The sequence below is a fragment of the Pseudorasbora parva genome, chromosome 7, assembly GCF_024679245.1.
Source record: "Pseudorasbora parva isolate DD20220531a chromosome 7, ASM2467924v1, whole genome shotgun sequence".
In the NCBI taxonomy this organism is placed as follows: domain Eukaryota; kingdom Metazoa; phylum Chordata; class Actinopteri; order Cypriniformes; family Gobionidae; genus Pseudorasbora; species Pseudorasbora parva.
In genome coordinates, this window is record NC_090178.1 from 47,227,082 (window position 1) to 47,246,928 (window position 19,847).

The following is a 19,847-nucleotide window of genomic DNA, read 5'->3' on the forward strand; positions in this document are numbered from 1 at the left end:
ATACATGTGAATTTGGCTAAAATACTGATTTTTTTTTTTTTTTTGGTACAGTTTTGCCATGACAGAGTATTCTATTCTATTCTATTCTATTCTATTCTATTCTATTCTATTCTATTCTATTCTATTCTATTCTATTCTATTCTATTCTATTCTATTCTATTCTATTCTATTCTATTCCATTCCATTCCATTCCATTCCATTCCATTCCATTCCATTCTATTCAAGTCATGTGCTATAGTAAAATTGATTTGAGGTCATAAAATAATATAATATTGTAAAACAAATCACATTAAAATAAGTATGTATTGTTCTGAAATCTGCACCTGTAATCATAATTTGTGTGAAAAGGAATAAAAGGTTGGTGTTTTGCTGGCACTGGTGTTCATTTCATGTGGAATGATGTGTTATATGAGTAGGTACATTTTGGAAATCTTGGTAGAGGCACATTTCACCAATGAGCCTGTGTTAAATTATATGTCTCATACTGTGAATAATTAGCCTGACAAGCCAGACCCACATCAAGATGTTTGGTCTGGAAACTCACCATTGACGGCTCAATCTGAGGGGCGGATAAACGGTTGTCTTTCAAACTCCCTCTGCACGTGATAGGATAGCGCTACACCAACCAGAGCAACGAAGGTGAAGCAGAGCTCGCTGACAGATTAAACATTCGCCGTATCCAGTCGGCTAAACTCCGAACACATCTTCCCTTTTTAAGAATGACTTCAGTGCCGTTCTTTGTTCTTTTCTCAGAGAAAAGCTTAACTCCAAGTCTTCCAGAGTCGCAGTCAAAGCTGATTCGAAAGACCGCCGCCGTTCGCCAGTTTCTGTGTTTACTAGAAGCACGCAAACGCAAATCGGCCATCGTCATTATGGCCCCGCCCACCGACTCTATACACGATGTGATTGGCTCGTCCAGAGTGAGGTGATTACAGCTCAGAAGAGTATTGAGAGTTCCTAGACGACACTTGCGGGCAGATTAAATTTGCTGCCGCTAGGGTGCGTCTAGATTTCTAGGCTAGTGAATAATGGGATATAAACTTACCCATTACCCGAGTACTAAACTCTGGCATGTGCCTTGTCCTGTACTATTTGTATTATGGATATGATATTTTAAAATCACGTGGCTTGTTGAGGAGAGTTGTGCTATGACTTATGTAAAAAAAGTACGTTTTTGTTGTTGTTGTTTGACAATAAAACAAGCAACACCGTACCATAGACTAACATTGAAGCAGGGACTGAAGCCACAGAAACCAGAACATCTTTCAACTTGGGTTAGTAAACAATAAAACAACCAAAGTGCTTTATCAACCTCATCACAACGCAATAACAACCAATCAGAATCATAGAAACTACATCCTAATTACCTAACCACACCCTAGCAACCACTCAGAACACCTTAGCTAATGCAATAAATAAATAAATAAATAAATAAATAAATAAATAAATAAATAAATAAATAAATATTGCAGCTCCAACAGTTTTTGTGAATGGTTTCTATTCTGCAACAGCATAGATTAATTTAGATTCTGAGATGATTGTATGATTTTGAAACAGTTTCATTTGAGTTTGCATGACTTTAACAGCCGTAATGTAAGTGACAATGGATAATTTACCTCAGATCTTGAAAATAGCTTGAAGGAAACAGGAGCGTTCAAACTGAGAACTCAAGTGTAATCCACGACAGAGACTGTAGCAGTATGCATTTTAAATAATGTTAAAATAGATTCATTTGTATTAATGTTACTCGAGGACATCGTGTTAGAAATTGCAAAGCACCCGGAACACTCGATCAACCAACTGGCAATGCCCTAGCAACAACTTAAAACAACATAGCAACCGCCTAAACCCTGTGCTAGCAACCATAGAGCAAGTGTTTAATTAACAGGGTGTAGTGGTCTCACTGCTAAGGCTTCCATTTTACACTCCATTCAGAAGACTCCATGGTAGACCATTTAAATGCAGATCAATGTGTGTGACTCACAAAAGATGCCTGGTTAATTGGCGAGGCCATTCTTTGTCATCAAAACTCATTTATGGCTCCCAGAAGAGAAGTTTGGACATGCATGCATTGGTTCAAGGTCACGTAGATATGGCACTAACCTGTCATATCTTTGCTAAGAAGAGAAAAATATTCAAAGCATAGTTGAATAAATGATTGGAAGCTTCTATAGAAACTTCTACAGAAAACTACAATGAGTTCATGTCTCTTCTTAGGGGCGGGCGAAGTGACCAAAATCTTGCAAATATATTGATAGCCTGATCTGTGTATATGCCACTTTGATATAAATGCCACAAATGATGCTTTGAAAAGCGTATGTTCCAAAGGCTGTGTAACTGCATGTGTTATTGCCCTTTCTTTGACCCTTCTACATTGCTCAGAGCAGAACAGATTCAATATTAAATGCATGCACTCAAACACTAGTTTGATGTCACTCTGCCCCCTGGGTTTCATATTTTCTTCTGTTCCTATTCTTTCAGTTAAATGATAAAACATTTAATGTAATCTTACTAAGTGACAAATATTGCTCGCACTGCTGTAGTACACACAATCATTTTCAAAATACAAAACAGAAATTTGTTGAAATGTGATAATAGGATGAGCTATAAACACATTACATCTTGCTCAAATGGTGTTATGTTTTATATATATATATATATATATATATATATATATATATATATATATATATATATATATATATATATATATATATATATATATATATATATATATATATAAAACACCATATATGGATCAAATAACGTTTTTTTCCAACATGTCCTCCAACCAATACGCCTATATAGGTCGTTTGTCACTTCCTTGAAATACGACCCATATGAGCGTTTACTAAAGTTGCGCCCCTATCGACAATATTTTAATTAATTAAGTACAAAGCACAGGAGCGTTTTCTAAAGTTGTGCTCCTGTTGACAGCAGGACACTTTCATTTTAAAGCATTTTTCCCTTTTATCTGCTTAATATTTCAGGTTTTGCATAGCTCAGTTGGTAAAGCATTGCACTATACAACAACATATGATCATGCGATCATGGGTTCGATCCCAGGGAACACATGTACTCATAAAGTGTGTATGACTATAAATCACTGGGCAGGTTTAGGGATGGGTGAGTGTAGTTGTAAATTAAAAACAATATTTTTGCTAAATGGTAATATGACAAATGGTGGTAAAAAGTCCACACATTGCATTAAAATGAACAAGCATTTTGATTGGTAACGACCAATGACGTCAGACGTCAGACGTAACACGACACTGTCATTATATTTACGCCAGCTAGAGGGCGCATGACTTTAAAAAGTAAATATAGGTTGTAATAAGGTGCTTGAAAAACAACCTATAGAGTTGTATTTTTTTGGAGGACAGGTTGTTTTTTTCACTCTCAAATGAAACATTTCTGCACAAATTAAGAGAATATGTTGTGCTCTAAGAGACTAATAGAACTTGTCAGCGTCATTTCTTCTCATAAACTCATCACTATACTACAAAGCTGCTCCTATAAAACAGTGGTGAAATGAAGACGGTACCTTATGGGTTTGTGTTTTGTCAGCAAAGTTCAGATAATCTTAGATAATGATGGAAAACCCAAAGCAAATCACTTTGAAATGTTAGTTAGTAGTATCTGTATTGTAATGTGCTTACTTAGCAACTACCCAGAACACTATGGCATCTTAAGACACTCACCACACTCTAGTATTATGGTGGCAGCGTTGGCATCGACAAAAATAAAAATGTTAATATATAAATATTATGTGAAAATGAACTGAATACACAGACCTTTACACACGAGGTCAAATATCACTGTGATCACATGGTAGTTTGCTTATAAAGGAATATGCATGCATTAAAGTTACCATTCCGACAATGAAAATGATGCTGAGTGTTCTAGCCTGGCATGTTTATTGAGCCAATGAGATAAGAGTTGATGAAGAGTCAGCAAAAGCCTCATTTGATTGGCTACATGTAGATGGACCCGCCTTCCTCCTCATGCTTGCAAAACTCAATGGGTGCTTTTCGATATCCCTCCTCGTTTCCTCGCTCCTCCATCCTCTATCCTATGACCCGGAAACCGATGGAGCTCAGCCATCTTGTAGGGCATCTCAGCTCTCTAATTGCTCTGTTAGGAGGCGAGGATCGAGGAGAGAGGAGTCGTGAGCGAGGATACACAGGTGTATCCTTTGCTAAAGTGTTTTAGCGACTAAACGTGATGCACATATGAATTATCCTCCCCTTTCACATCTTGCCACAGTTTATTCATTACTATAATTTCAATTATCATCATTGTTTATATGTACAAGACACAAATGTATGTCAGATTACAACTGTAGGACAGTTGTGCAGAATGATATAAGCATAAGAATATGACAACATTTGGAAACACATTCACTATTAACTACGACTTTTGCCTCAATAAACTCCTAATTTACTGCTTATTAATAGTTAGTACGGTAGTTTTTGTAGCGTTTAAGTTTAGGTATTGGGTAGATTAAGGGATGTAGAATAAGGTCATCCAGAATTACTAATAAAGTACTAATAAACAGCCAATATCCTAGTAATATGCATGATAATAAGCAACTAGTTAATAACTCAACCTTAAAATAAAGTGTAACCGGAAATTTAGCAAACTGTAATACTATATAACAAACAAAAGCAGTTAATGTCTGGTAATAATTCATTGTTAATAATAACTGGTAATATAAAAAAATATAGACAAATGCTGTATTTTGTGGAGGTTGAAGCTATTACAATATAAATAACTATCTCTAATGTTCAAGAATGTTCATCGTTAATTGACGACGCTTTAAAGTTTTGCTAAAGGGAGTGAGGAAATATAATTTCACTTGATTCAGTTCCTCCATCCTCGCATCTTTTCCTTGTGTCCATCACTCGCGTCCTGAAAGGGTGGAGCTAAGACGCAAGGAAAGGAAGCTAGGAAAGGAAACGGGAATGCACAAATAAGAATTGAGAAGCCAAAACTGTAAGTGCAGCTAAAAGAAAGACGGAACTGTACATATCGGGTTATTTCGAGAACTGTTTGCCCTATTTATACAACAAGTCATTTGGAAATGTGCAAGTGTTTATTTTTGTACACAAAGGTTGCTTTATGCAGACAATCTTTTTTGCAGTTCTTTTTTTTTTTTGCAGTATTACACATTCTTTTTGCTTGCAAATTGCTGTTCACAGGCTCGCAATGCTTTTGGCCAAATTTTAGCAGAAACAAAAAAAAGTGCTGGAAGTCAGATGAATAAAGATCATATTTATTTAGCATTAGCATGAGGCTGCCGTTTCGCAATACATAAATTACCCTTACAAAAAAACAGTAACATGCTGAAAATCGTTTCGTTCTTACACTTGAAAGGCGATTTGCACCTTTACAAAGCTGCTTTTGCGCATGCAAATTTAATTTATGCTCGCGATCACTTTCACAAATCTTATACCTGCGCATGCAAATCTTTTAGGCGTCGTGTATATCATGATACACATTTCAGTTTTCTGTTCTCTCTTTCCATAATATTTCTTGTATGACACTCACTTGGCTGTGTGCTGGTGTTAATGTAATTACTCACGCAACTAATATAGATACACCCCAATCAGTCTAGACAGATCAATACTAAAGATGGAATTATATTTTTTCTTCTTCTTGTGTGCTGTGTAAACCATTATACCTGTAATCTGAACTTGTGCAACAAACAAACATTATCTAATTGTGTATAAATAGTTCTTCCTCTCCGTGCAACTGGTTGCAGAAAAAGGTTTAGTGCTGAAAGCCTATTTAGCAGTTCACACTAACAAATAATCAAATAAAATTAAACATATGCTCCAAGCTGTTTGGTTAGGTTAGTAACCAGGCGAGTGTGAGGAGACGGGCGGTGGTGGGAGGCAAAAAACTGTCGAGGAACATAGGTGCATCATATCTTGCTAACTAATTAGGCAGTTTGAATGTGTTCCGAACTTTGTTAATAAAACTTAAAATCTCTGGTAATGATGCTGCATTAAATGTTACCTTTTCATAAGACAAGCGTGATGTCTCTGTTGTCTCATTAACTACTCAGATTATTGACGGAGTCTATGGTTCATTTGCTTATTACCTAAATACAGTAGTGATTTACAGAAAGTACGTATATATTTATGTGTGTGTTCCCCAAGTAAGTGACACACACGCACATGACTATCCATGTGATGAAAAAGAAAACGTGACTCATCAGACCAGGCTACCTTCCAAAACAAACCTCAGTATCCTCAACACTTTTGATTTTTCTTCTGAATGCCTGTGGGCGAGTTGGAGACCTTACTTCAACTGATGGCTCATTGAAGAGAAAATGAACTGCTGTGAACTGATCGACCCCGAACAACACTTGGCTGTGTGTTTAAAGACAGTTGGTTTGCAGCTTATTATAGTCTAATATGTGTTATTATTGCTTTATTAAGAGAGCTATGTGAAGCTGCATCTGATATACTTTCCCTGTAGAGCACAGATACAGAACAGTCCCATTTATTTTCTCCATAGAAATAGTAATTCTTACATAACATATTATAAATCTTTCCACACAAAAGAGATGCAAAGTTGTCAGTGAGCAGCAAATCAGTGTGGTTTTAAAGATGCTATATTATGCCCTTTTACTTTGAGGTCCATCAGAACAGGTTTTAATTTTCCCCATATACTTTATTGTTGCCGCTCATCTCTTCCCAGCCTGTCAGCAACGCTCTGGGGTGTGTTTCCCAAAAGCATTATTAGCCAACTATGGTCACAAGTTCAGTCGTTATCAACGTAGTTTATCGAGTCTGTGTTTTCTAAAACCATAGTTCCAACGAACATTTGCAAACAGCATTCCAAACTTGTGTGGTTGCAACGACAGCTCTCGACCTGTGGTTTGAAAGCAGAGTTTCTTGTTTGCATGAAGTACTCCTAAAAGAAAAAGTGCACTTTAAATGGATAATACAAGGTCTTCCCTGAAAGAGACGACGTCTGGATGAGAGCATATGTTGTTCTAGAACTTGGATATACCTTTCAGCATTGATGGTGCCTTTCCAGATGTGTAAGCTGCCCATGCCACACACACTCATGAACCCCAGACCATCAGAGATGCAGCTTCTGAACTGAGCGCTGATAACAACTTGAGTGGTCCTTGTTCTCTTTAGTTCGGATGACATGGCATTCCGGTTTTCCAAAAAGAACTTCAAATTTTCCATTCGTCTGACCACAGAACAGTTTTCCACTTTGCCACAGTCCATTTTAAATGAGCCTTGGCCCGAGAAAACGCCTGTGCTTCTGGATCACGTTTAGATATGGCTTCTTTTTTGACCTTTAGAGTTTTAGCCGACAACGGTTCACCGACAATGTTTTCTGGAAGTATTCCTGAGCCCATGTTGTGATTTCCATTACGGTAGCATTCCTGTATGTGATGCAGTGCCGTCTAAGGCCTGAAGATCACGGGCATCCAGTATGGTTTTCCCGCCTTGACCCTTACACACAGAGATTGTTCCAGATTCTCTGAATCTTTGGATGATATTATACACTGTAGATGATGATAACTTCAAACTCTTTGCATTTTTTCTCTGACAAACACCTTTCTGATATAATATTTGGCATGACATTTCAAAATGTCTCACTTTCAACATTTTATGTTATCTATATTCTATTGTGCATAAAATATAAGTTCCCTTTCGGGGAACTCGAGCTGCGTCGAAACGCTGTGAGAACGCCTCTGCGTTAATGCGTCGTGAAGCGCCTGTAGAACCATTCCATCGGAAAAAAGATCGATCGTCGGCGTGATGACGTCATCGACCGGAAGCTATAAAACGTCCGTGAAAACAAACAGGAACCAGCTTCTGTGCCTTCAGTAAGCGATCTGTGTGAACCTGTCTGTCTATTTGGTGTTTTTGTCTGTCTATTGAAAGAGTTTTTCCACCCTTTGTTAAATATTCCATATATTTTACAAAAAAGAGAAAATAAAATAGATAGAGAAATGGCGAGCGAAAGCAGTAACTTTAAGAGGTGTGTTCATCCCTGCCCACGCTACATCACGAGTGGGGATACACACTCTCTTTGTGTTGCCTGCTTGGGAGCGCAGCATGCCCAGGCAGCCCTCGAGGGGGCTGCTTGCGAGCACTGTGAGCGTATGCCACTGAGAACGCTGCGCTCCCGCCGGGCACTCTTCGAGGAGGGTGCCTCGGCTCGTGTTCCCCGCGGCTCTGGTCCCGCTGCTGCCGAGGCAGAGCGGAGGCTGCAGTCGTGGGGTTCACAATTGGATGTTGCGGAGGGGTTTGAGACGGGCGCTGCCTTATCTCTGCCCTCACCCGCTCCATCCAGCGGTTCTTCTCGGGGCTTGGAAGCACGCATTGCGGTTTCTTCCCCCCCGAGAGAGCCGCCGGTGCTCCAACTATCCAGCTCCGAGGAGGTGGACGTTGAGAGCATCGCGACTGAAGATTCGCCACTTCAGTCTCCTGCGAGTGATGAGCTCGTTGAGGTTCTAACGCGAGCCGTGGCCAGATTAAATATTGACTGGCCCGTAGAAAGATCTGAGGCAGGAAAGAGACGTTCTAGTAAATTAGACGAAAGATTCCTGCCCGCTCGCGCTTCAGAGCCTCAGCGGCGGGGCCTGCCATTCTTCCATGATTTGCACACCGAGGTGGCAACATCATGGAGGAGACCGGCATCATACCGTGTGTTCAGCCCTCAGACTACGGTCTATAGTAACATCATGGGGCTGAAGCACTACGGTTATGGGGCGATGCCAAAGGTAGAAGAGACGCTTGCGAGCCATCTCTCGCCTTCCTCGGCATCGTCCCTAAAGGCCCCGACTTTGCCCACCAGACCATTGAAAACAACGTCGGCACTGGTGGGCAAAGCGTACTCGGCGGCAGGTCAGGCTGCTGCATGCCTTCACACCATGGCAATTATGCAGGCTTATCAGGCTGACCTGCTCAGGGATCTAGATGGACGCGATGAAGTGGGGGGTGACGTCATAAATGAGCTTAGAACAGCAGCCGATCTAACTCTCCGGGCCACCAAAGAGACGGCCAGATGTGTTGGCCGCTCGATGGCAGCATTGGTGGCTACGGAGAGACATTTATGGCTCAACCCCACCGAAATCAAAGAGAGGGAGAAGAGCTCTCTGCTCGACGCGCCGCTGTCTCCTGGTGGCCTCTTCGGTGACGCAGTACACACTGTCACCGAGAGGTTCCAGGAGTCAAAGAAACAAGCTGCGGCGCTGAAGCAGTTTCTCCCTCTCCGAGTCCAGGTCCCTGGGGCTGCCGCTGACATCAGGCAGCCCAAGCCGAGTACGAGCTCAGCTCACAGGGCACAACAAAAGCAGAGCGTCGCCGCTCGGGCTCCCCCTCAGCGCGGGGACCAGGGGCGGCGCTCTCAGACGAGGCCTTCGAGGGGCAGGGCTGATCTGCGGACAGTCCTGATCGCCAAGAAGGCCTCGTCGAAGCGTTCCTGACGCCAGAAGCGTCAGGACGCTGAGGGTGGTTCCCCCCGTAGGGAAACGGTGTCTACCCCTGCCTACGGTACCCGTTTCCCTGCGGCACCCTCGGGGGGCCGCGCTGCCAACCCCGCCGCAATGCCGGGGCGCAGTCGGTCTCCGCGGGCCACCCGAGGGTGGTCCGCACCCCCTTCGGGGGGTCCCCGAGCAGTCAAGTCAGTCGTTCCCTGCCGGTCCGCCGCTTCAGGGCACTGCATTTGTTGCTCGAAGAACACCAGAGGCCAGCCTCGAGAGGCTGGTTCCCTTAGTAGATTTTCTAGACGAATGGAAACGTCTATCAAATATATCTCATTGGGTCCTGCAGATAGTAGAAAAGGGGTATGCCATTCAATTCAGAAGTCGGCCACCTCCTTTCTGCGGTGTCCTACCTACAGTGGTGGGCCCGGAGCAGGCTCTGGTAATGGCACAGGAAGTAGAGACACTCCTGCAAAAAGGGGCTATAGAGAGGGTTTCCCCTCCCAGCAGGGAGTCTGGCTTTTACAGCCGTTACTTCATCGTGCCGAAGAAGGATGGGGGCTTACGCCCGATATTAGATCTGCGGCTATTGAATCGCTCGGTGGCCAAGCTCAAATTCAAGATGCTTACACTCAGACAGATTGTAGCGCAGGTCAGATCGGAGGATTGGTTTGTCACCATAGACCTCAAAGATGCGTATTTTCATGTCTCCATCCTTCCACATCACAGGAAGTTCCTGAGGTTTGCCTTCGGGGGAGAGGCATACCAATATCGTGTACTTCCCTTCGGTCTAGCACTGTCACCCCGCACGTTCACCAAGTGTGTGGATGCAGCTCTGGCGCCGCTGCGTCTTCAGGGCATCCGCATACTGAACTACATCGACGACTGGCTGATTCTAGCGAATACAGAGCAGATGGCGGTTCAGCATCGAGATGCTGTTCTCGCCCATATGTCGAAGCTGGGGTTGAGGCTGAACGCCAAGAAGAGTGTGCTTTCTCCGGCTCAGAGAACCACTTTTCTAGGTGTGAACTGGGACTCGATAATTATGCGGGCGCAATTATCGCCAACACGCATAGCGTCGATCCTGGCAGCCGCCAAAGAACAGAAGCTAGGCCGAGCCGTCACTGTGAAACAGTTCCAGAAACTGTTAGGTCTCATGGCAGCAGCGTCCAACGTGATACCTCTTGGCCTACTGTACATGAGGCCACTGCAGTGGTGGCTCAAAACACAAGGGTTCTCCCCGAGGGGAAATCCGCTCCGCACGATCAAAGTCACGCGGCGATGCCTACGTGCTCTGGTCATGTGGAAAAACCCGGGGTTTTTATCTCAGGGTCCCGTGTTGGGGGCTCATGTTCGTCGCGTAACGCTAACGACAGACGCCTCCCTCACGGGCTGGGGGGCGACCATGAGTGGTCGCTCATCCCAGGGTCTATGGCAGGAACATCAGCGGCACTGGCACATAAATCGGCTGGAGATGCTCGCAGTGTTTCTTGCATTGAAACAGTTCCTGCCCGACCTCAGGGGCCACCACGTACTAGTCAGAACAGACAACACGTCCGTGGTGGCCTATATAAATCACCAGGGGGGTCTGAGGTCTCGTCCGTTGGACAAATTGGCACATCGGATCCTCCTGTGGGCCCAAGGGAAATTGCTGTCAATCAAGGCAGTATATATCCCGGGGGCCCTAAACCAGGAAGCAGACAACCTGTCGAGACAGGGGCCGAGGCCCGGGGAATGGAGACTCCACCCAGAGGTGGTGGAGCTCCTATGGAAGGTTTATGGGAAAGCAGAGATAGACCTGTTCGCTTCGGCAGAGAACTCTCACTGCCCGCGGTGGTTTTCTCTGACCCATCCGGCTCCGCTGGGGCTGGATGCCATGGTACAGGAGTGGCCGAGGCTGCCTCTGTACGCCTTCCCCCCGATTGTTCTGCTTCCAGGAGTTCTGGAGAGGGTACGCCGGGACGGGGCCCAGGTACTCCTAGTGGCCCCGAACTGGCCGACCCGAGTATGGTTTTCGGACCTGATATCTCTCCTGGAAGGCTCTCCGATGGAGATTCCGACCAGGAGGGATCTACTCTCTCAGGCGGGCGGGAGATTCCTGCACCCACGCCCGGAGATGTGGAAACTGTGGGCCTGGCCTCTGAGGGGGCTAGGCTCATAGAGGAGGGTCTCTCGGCCGAGGTCGTAGAGACCATCCTACACTCCAGAGCTCCGTCCACGAGGAAGCTGTACGCTTTGAAATGGAGACTTTTCTCAGCTTGGTGCAGAGAACGCCAGTGGGATCCAGTTAACTGCCCGGTTGGTACAGTGCTGGAGTTCCTGCAGGAAAGGTTCTCTGCAGGGTTGACCCCCTCCACACTTAAGGTGTACGTGGCGGCCTTGGGCGCTGTCCACGTCCCTTGCAGTGGAGTGTCTTTGGGAAGACACCCTCTAATTACACGCTTCCTTCGTGGCACATTAAGGTTGAGGCCAGTTATGCACTCGAGGGTCCCGGCATGGGACTTGGCCATTGTTTTGAGGGGCTTGTCCGGACCTCCGTTCGAACCTTTGGAGGAGGTTTCGGATAAGTTCCTCACCCTGAAAACTATCTTCCTTTTGGCCATTTCATCTCTTAAAAGGATAGGAGATATTCAGTCCCTGTCAGTAGGGCCCTCATGTCTAGAGTTCGCGCCTGGGATGGTGAAAGCATTTCTGCATCCCAGGCCGGGTTACGTCCCCAAGGTTCCTACGAGCCCACGGGGCCCCATCACTCTACAAGCCTTCTGTCCTCCTCCATTCTTGACGTCAGACCAGGAAAGATTAAATCTGCTGTGTCCGGTGAGGGCACTGGATACTTATGTCCACAGAGCTGCCCTGTGGAGAAAAACTGAACAATTGTTTGTTTGCTTCGGACCCCCTAAGAAGGGGGCTCCTGTATCCAAGCAGAGGATGAGCAAGTGGGTGGCCGAGGCCATTTCACTTGCTTATGAAGCTGCCGGGCAGCCATCTCCTTTGGCTGTCCGGGCACTTTCTACCAGGGGTATGGCTGCTTCTAAAGCACTTTTGTCGGGGGCTTCCCTCCATGATATATGTAACGCGGCCGGATGGTCGTCTCCTTCTACCTTCGTCAGGTTCTACGAGCTAGACCTGGCATCTACAGTAGGGGCACAGGTTCTCTCGTAACCGTGTGCGCTTCGGTTTCACACATACGAGACACTTGGTCCTATGGCGATGTGGGTATAAGCGTTCTCACAGCGTTTCGACGCAGCTCGAGTTCCCCGAAAGGGAACGTCTCAGGTTACGTATGTAACCCTAGTTCCCTGAGGGAACGAGACGCTGCGTCGCTCTGCCATACTCCCGGCGTGTCCGTGATCACTTACTTCAGGCTTTATCAGAAGTTAGTTCCTGTTTGTTTTCACGGACGTTTTATAGCTTCCGGTCGATGACGTCATCACGCCGACGATCGATCTTTTTTCCGATGGAATGGTTCTACAGGCGCTTCACGACGCATTAACGCAGAGGCGTTCTCACAGCGTTTCGACGCAGCGTCTCGTTCCCTCAGGGAACTAGGGTTACATACGTAACCTGAGACGTTTATGAGATTTGTAAATTATTGCATTCCTTTTTTTTTTTTTTTTACAATTTATACAGTGTCCAAACTTTTTTGGAATCAGGGTTGTAATTAAAAATCTGTTTAGCTCTCACTAAAGCTCGCTCTATTTGGCTGTAGATCATTAAACTGTTACACTGCCTTAGAAGTCTGTCCGAAATTAGTTTTGTGAGGTGCCTTCATGCACAAACGCTGCCTCACAAGCCATTATCTGATAAGGCAACGAGGCAATGAGTCAGCTGCCTAGGTTTTTGGATCTTTTATTTTGAATACATACAAATGTATTTTAATTTGCCAAGAGATTTAACACAAAATCTCTGTTTTTTTGTGCGCAGAGTGCACATCTGTGGATGTGCTCTAGTATATAAGAACGAGCCTATGATTATATCAGGAAAAAATCTAAATAACAGAGAAAAATAAAGATTATTCCTCAGGTGCCATGTCCATAATTTATAGCTGAAAATCTAGCATGAATTCGATCTCAAAGTAATGAATTAAAAGCAGTTATTACTCCACCTCCTGCGTGACATAATTAACTAACATAGTTGAATGACAAATTTGTGACAATGCCATTTCGGGAAACAGTCGTGACTAGCAATTTGATTTTTTTTTAGCGATGCATCGTACTATGACGTCGTTGTACGGGAAACGCACCCCTGTTTAGTTCCTGTCTCTATAAAGCCCCTACTTCTGAAAAGTGTGTTCACGAAATGTTCCACTCCTTACCATAACCACCAATTTCAATACACTACACACCAGCAGCCATATCACCCTTTAGCCCAAGACTGGTTTCCCACTGAAGCTAAGCAGGGCTGAGCCTGGTCAGTACCTGGATGGGAGACCAACTGGGAAAACCAGGTTGCTGCTGGTAGAGGTGTTAGTGAGGCCAGCAGGGGGTGCTCACCCTGTGGTCTGTGTGGGTCCTAACGCCCCAGTATAGTGATGGGAACACTATACTGTCAAAGAGCACCGTCTTTTGGATGAGACGTTAAACAGAGGTCCCGACTCTCTGTGGTCATTAAAAATCCCAGGATGTCCTTCGATAAAGAGTAGGGGTGTAACCCCGGCATCCTGGCCAAATTTGCCCATTGGCCTCTGTCCATCATGGCCTCCTAATAATCCCCCTCTCCTGATTGGCTTCATCACTAGGTCTCCTCTCCACCAATCAGCTGGTGTGTGGTGAGCGTTCTGGCGCAAAATGGCTGCCGTCGCATCATCCAGGTGGATGCTGCACATTGGTGGTGGTTGAGGAGATTCACCCTTCTATGTAAAACACTTTGAGTGCCTAGAAAAGCGCTATATAAATCGAACTAATTATTATTATTACACACTAACTGAACCATGCCCGTCCACTTAATTTGCATACGACATAGGCTGGAATTATTTAAATGAGGAACATGGTGATGTTTTCTTTACCAAAAGAACTTAAGACTACAACAGAGTTGTTCCAGGGAGTTCAGAAACAGTGACACTGATATAGAGAAGAACTCCCACAGGAGGGACTTTGTGATTTGTACTTTGCAGAGCTTTTTCATGTTCAAACAGCAACATTACGCATTCAAGAAAGATGAACGTGTAAAAAAAAAAGTGCAATAGGATATCTTTAACATTTTTTTTTTTTACCAAGTTTAATATCTTCCGGTGAGGTTCAAGACCACCCATAATCTTAAACAATCAAAGTGTATACTATGATGAGGATGCTGACGTCTGGCCAATATTGGTTTCAGTGGTGATGTTATCGAACGGTAAACGGAATTGCTTTTCATCTAGATAAACCTATGAGTGAATATTCTGGAGTGGTGAAACCAGCTTTCCACGGAAATCTGTAATGGAGTTGCTCCTGCTGGGAGTAGGTGCTTGTCTCCATTGTTGTGTCAGGAAGCACAGACATACATTACAAACGCAATGGTCTATTGTAAGCACACGGTGCCGAAATGCTCACGGTAGATTAGATAACCCAGGGCTCTCTCACAACAACACTCGGGCTATGAGGGGGGGCAATGACATTATGGCTGTGGCAGAAATACAGATGATTTCCCATTTAACACTCCATTGAGCTCCAGGTTATTCCAAGTCCTGACTGGAGCCGAGATGCTGGAAGTACTTTTCAGCAGTTTTTTCATCACGTTCCCCTCCTCCTGCCTCCCCCTCATGGGACGCCGAATCCATTTGCTCACAATAAAGAGCAGGAGGTTATTTTGTTGGGTCTCTATAGGACAATACCAATGTGTGTGTAAAGTAAAGTGTGTTTGGAAGGCTGAGAGCAAGCGAGCGAGCGGAAGGAGACAGAGAGAGATGAAAAGAGGGGCAGAGAGAGAAGCCAGAGATGATAAAAGCCCAGGAAAGTTGGTACAACAGGAGACAGTAGCAGTCGGAGTCGAGCCGAGCTCCGGCCTGTTTGCCAAACAAAGAGCCGGCAAACTCAATTAAAGGGCAGATTTCCCTCCGGATGAAGGGCGATGTGAAATTATCCCTGCCTGTTAAACCTGTCACTTCATTTCACTCTAATTATTACCTCTGATCCCCAGGAACATTTAGCTAATTGTTTTTCTCTCTTCTCCTTCATTATGTTTAATGTGACATCAAGAAGCTGCTTTATGGCTTAAGCCCTGGGGTCCTTTCCATAGCGAGAGAAAAATTGATTTTCTGTGTCTCTAAACTGATATTAGTGTGACAATGTCATTTCTTTACTTAGTTTATTCATTATATGTGATTTTGCGATCCACTGGAACTGACATGCTGGTGTTGAAATGTCAAAAGTTGTTTCAATCGAGTCTGTTTGAATATTACATTTCATGTTATGTATTAATTCAACCCATGACGCAGCTTTTGATTTGAAATCTTTTAGCATGAACAGCTCTGACATCTGTAGAAAAAAAGTATTACTTAGAAAAGGAGGACATTTGAATGGCTTGTCTGAGAGTTTGAAGGTTATGTGTGTCTCTTATATTTTGAATACCTTATTGCAGTGCTTCTCAAACCGGTCCAAACCCCCACCATTACACATTTTGGATGTCTCCTTCATTTAGACACACCAAATTCAAGGCTGAATCCGAAAACACCCCTTATACCCTCAAATAGTACACTATTTGAGAGGACAGCCATTAGTGCACTGCAAAAACGAGTCTACATCCACTGTCTGTTCAACCGCTGTCTGAATTTGCAAACTTGTATTCATTCACTCCTTCAGGAGAAGTGTATTAGTGTACTAATGTAGTGAATAGTGATAGAGGGTTTAGGGGTGAATCCTGACTCAGCACGAGTCTTGCAGTCTCTACTAATGAGGTGATGGGTTGAATCAGGTATGTTAGATGAGGGAGACAAACAAATTGTGCAGTAGTGGGCAGTCCCCAGGACAGGTCTGAGAGCCACTGCCTTACAAAGTTCATAGTTCAGGGAAGAAGAGGGTGGAAACCAGCAAACATTCAACATATCTTTGATCATGAAATAAGCCTACAGTAACTAAATGAAAGTGGCAGCTCCTAAAAGATGACTGCCGCATTAAAAAATGTCTGGTCTTCTCTCATCTTCCACTGTCCTTGCGCCTCCTGGGACTCGAGACCGGTGTGGCACAGAGGTGATACTTATTAACACTCACACCATTGGCCTCACTCTGCTCCCACTGCTCTTGACCCCACCATATTACACACCACATCTCCCCTTCGCCGTTCAGACTGCGCTCTGTCACAGCAACTGGGGATAAGGACAGATGAACAGTCATCTGTAGTGGGTTATGAGTAACCCACTTCTAGCCAAAATAAACTTGAATTTAGTTATATGTTGCTTTTGCAGAAATAACTTGTGAGATGTATGGTATTCCATCATGTAAGCAAAGTCAACAGTGATGACAAGGTGTTTTTTTTATTTCTTTGACATGTTCATGTTCTAGATGACTAGTCTATTTTTAGGCTGTGGTTAGAAGTCTGTTAAATTTTCACTCTCAGGCCAAATTTAACCTAGCGTGTTTGAAAGGCTATTAGGCATCTTTTAAATGCAAAATTGCTTGCTGGGTGGATCCCCTCTGTGGACAGCATTTGACTTTTCCACCCCTTGGTGGACGCCAATGGCTACTCTGGTTTGGGTGCCTGGCAGTGGGAGGAAGGCTTCCTGTTTCACCGTTGCCTGCTGCTCCTCATCATGGTGGATGGCAGCGGGCTCTGGCCTCTGGCGAATGGTAACACTGTCCCATCATGGACGGCAGCTGCCCCTCCAGAAGCCAGGCGGACAGCAGTGAGTTCACTCTGCTCATTACAAACTCGATGACACCACAAATTTCCCACCGTGGTTCTTTGAGAGCACGTTCCTCCTTCTTCCTGGGTTTCGGCACCAGTGTAACAATGTTTAGGCCATGTGTCCACCAAATGTTTTTTTCACACGGCTGTTTTTTTGTTCAATTGTTTTCAATGGGAGTTCCGCGTTTTTAAGAACATTTACATTTATGCATTTGGCAGACGCTTTTATCTAAAGCGACTTACATTGCATTCAAGGTACACATTTTACATTTTGTCAATTCTTGCTTTCCCTGGGAATCGAACCCATGACCTTGGTGTTGCTAGCGCCATGCTCTACTGTTTGAGCTATAGGAAAGAGCATGAAGAGTAGAGCATTTACATCCATGGTGTTCAGAAAGAACACCATGAACATAAAATATCAGTGAGCTAAAACACTGAAAGCTCATCATTTTTTTTACCAGTCGCTGAGGGTTGAAGAATGTTCAACTTTGAGTAAAACACAGCGCTCATCACTGTCACTTTTTACCCAGCCGTCCAATCACAGTGGAGGAGGGGCGGGACAAATACAACATCGACCAACCGCCACATTCTGCTTATACAACATCACCAGATATAGTGACAGAACAAAAGCATTTAAAACAAGAGCCAGAGCAAATACATCGTATCTGCATGTTTATAAACCAACTATCTGTTAAATGTGATAGTAGTAACACTTCCGCGGATATTCTGTATCATAACAAACAAAGCGTCTCAGCTGAAAAAAACAAAACAAAACAAAACCAAAAAAACGCTGCGCTTCCAAAACGCTCTCAAGCACCCACAGCTAGGTGTTTTCAGCAGAGCACCTAATGTTTTCGGCTGGATAAAAACACTTTGGTGAACACACAGCTTTATAGTTCAGGGAAGGAGGAGGCGGAAACTGAAAAAAAAAAAAAAAAAAAAATCATATGGCAAAACATCAAAACATGGGATGAAATAAACGGCACACTTTTGAACCATACATTCTGTCAACTGAGAAAAATGCCTTTTGCCTCTATATTGGTAGTTATAGCAACTTGTCTCCATGGATGGATGGAGTTAGCAAAGTTTATCCAATACTATTAAGTTGATCTTTGTCAAGATAATGATCACTGTGGTCTCAAGACTCATAGAAATCTGCTGCCAAACCAGCTGCCAGCTTGGTTTTGTTGGCAAAACATACCTCCATAACCAATTTGAAGTATTTTGTGACACTTTGACTGAAGTAGATGAACTGAAATCAAACTATGAATGAATTAAAGGCTCAGTGAAAAACTTGAAAGTGTAGGTGTAATTAGTTGTTGATTTGCAGACTGTGATTATAAAGTGAAGAGAGAATGTGCGGTGCTGATGTTGGGAACTGTAGTTTGGCAGATGTGTCTTCTGTAGAGCTGGGATATGATTTTTCTGGATTTGTATTCCATATTTATTGACCCATGTGAATTGTGTATGCAGATTGAAAGGTCTCAAACAATTACTAAACAAACTGTTTTCCAATGCGTTTTACTGCATGTTCAGCAACTAAGGTCAAACATGAACTCACTAGGCAGCAAATGTGTATAAAAACTGACATTGACTGTAATATTTTTAAATATTATTACAGTTAAATATATCGGTTCCCTTTATCGAGGGAACTTCACACTGCGTCGGAACGACGAAATGGGGATGCTCCCTAAGCATCAGCGGCTCTGAAGTCTGAATAGAAACTAGACCAATCCGATTGGCGTGCGTGATGACGTCATTGTGACGGCGTACCCGGAAGTATAAAAGGGGAGCCGGCGCATAATGGCGGCAGTCTTTGCTCTTCAGCAGGCGCTCTGTGTTACATTGTCTGTCTATTTACTGTTGTTTGTCCAGTTGCGATTGAGAGTGTGTTTGACTAGTTTAATAAAAGTGAGAATGGAGAGAGAATTCAAGCAGTGTGTGCATCCTTGCCCTCGTTACATCTCGGGCTCGGATACACACATGCTTTGTGTGCAGTGTCTGGGTGTTCAGCACGCTCGGGCGGCTCTCGAGGGAGCCGCCTGTGAATACTGTAGCGGCTGACACTCAGACTGCTCCGCTCTCGGCTGGCCGTGTTCGATGAGACCGGCCAGCCTCGTGAGCCCCGTGGTTCTGGACCCGCGGTCGCTGAGGCGGCTCGGCGTCGCAGATCATGGGGCTCACAGCGGGACTTGTCAGAGGGTTTCGGGACTGCCGCGGCACTTTCCCAATCCTCCTCTGACAGTTCCGACGATCTTCCTCCCCGTGTGGAAGCCCGCTTGGCGGCATCTTCCCCCGGGTTGGAGGGTCTGATGCTTGAGCTATCTGATTCTGAGGAATTAGATGTGCTCAGCATCGAGGCGGGTGACGTTAAAACACCATACACACTGCTTCATTCATAATAAGGTGCTCAGGCAGTCCCCGAGGGCCCTGCCTGTAGTAACCCCGTGTTCTCCGTTCCCGTGCGGAAGCCCGCGATGCGGCTCTTCCCCGGGAGGGAGAACCAGATGCTTGAGCAAACTGATTCCGAGGAATTAGATGTGCTCAGCGTCGACTGAGTGAAGCA

General features: G+C 44.3%; 1 protein-coding gene and 1 pseudogene across 2 annotated transcripts in view; both read left to right on the forward strand.

The window, feature by feature from the left end:
- grik2 (glutamate receptor, ionotropic, kainate 2) overlaps window positions 1-19,847 on the forward strand; it is a 344,433-nt gene that overhangs the window by 177,682 nt on the left and 146,904 nt on the right. The gene's annotated exons all lie outside the window — the stretch shown is intronic.
- On the forward strand, window positions 13,804-13,920 carry LOC137083969 (5S ribosomal RNA; annotated as a pseudogene).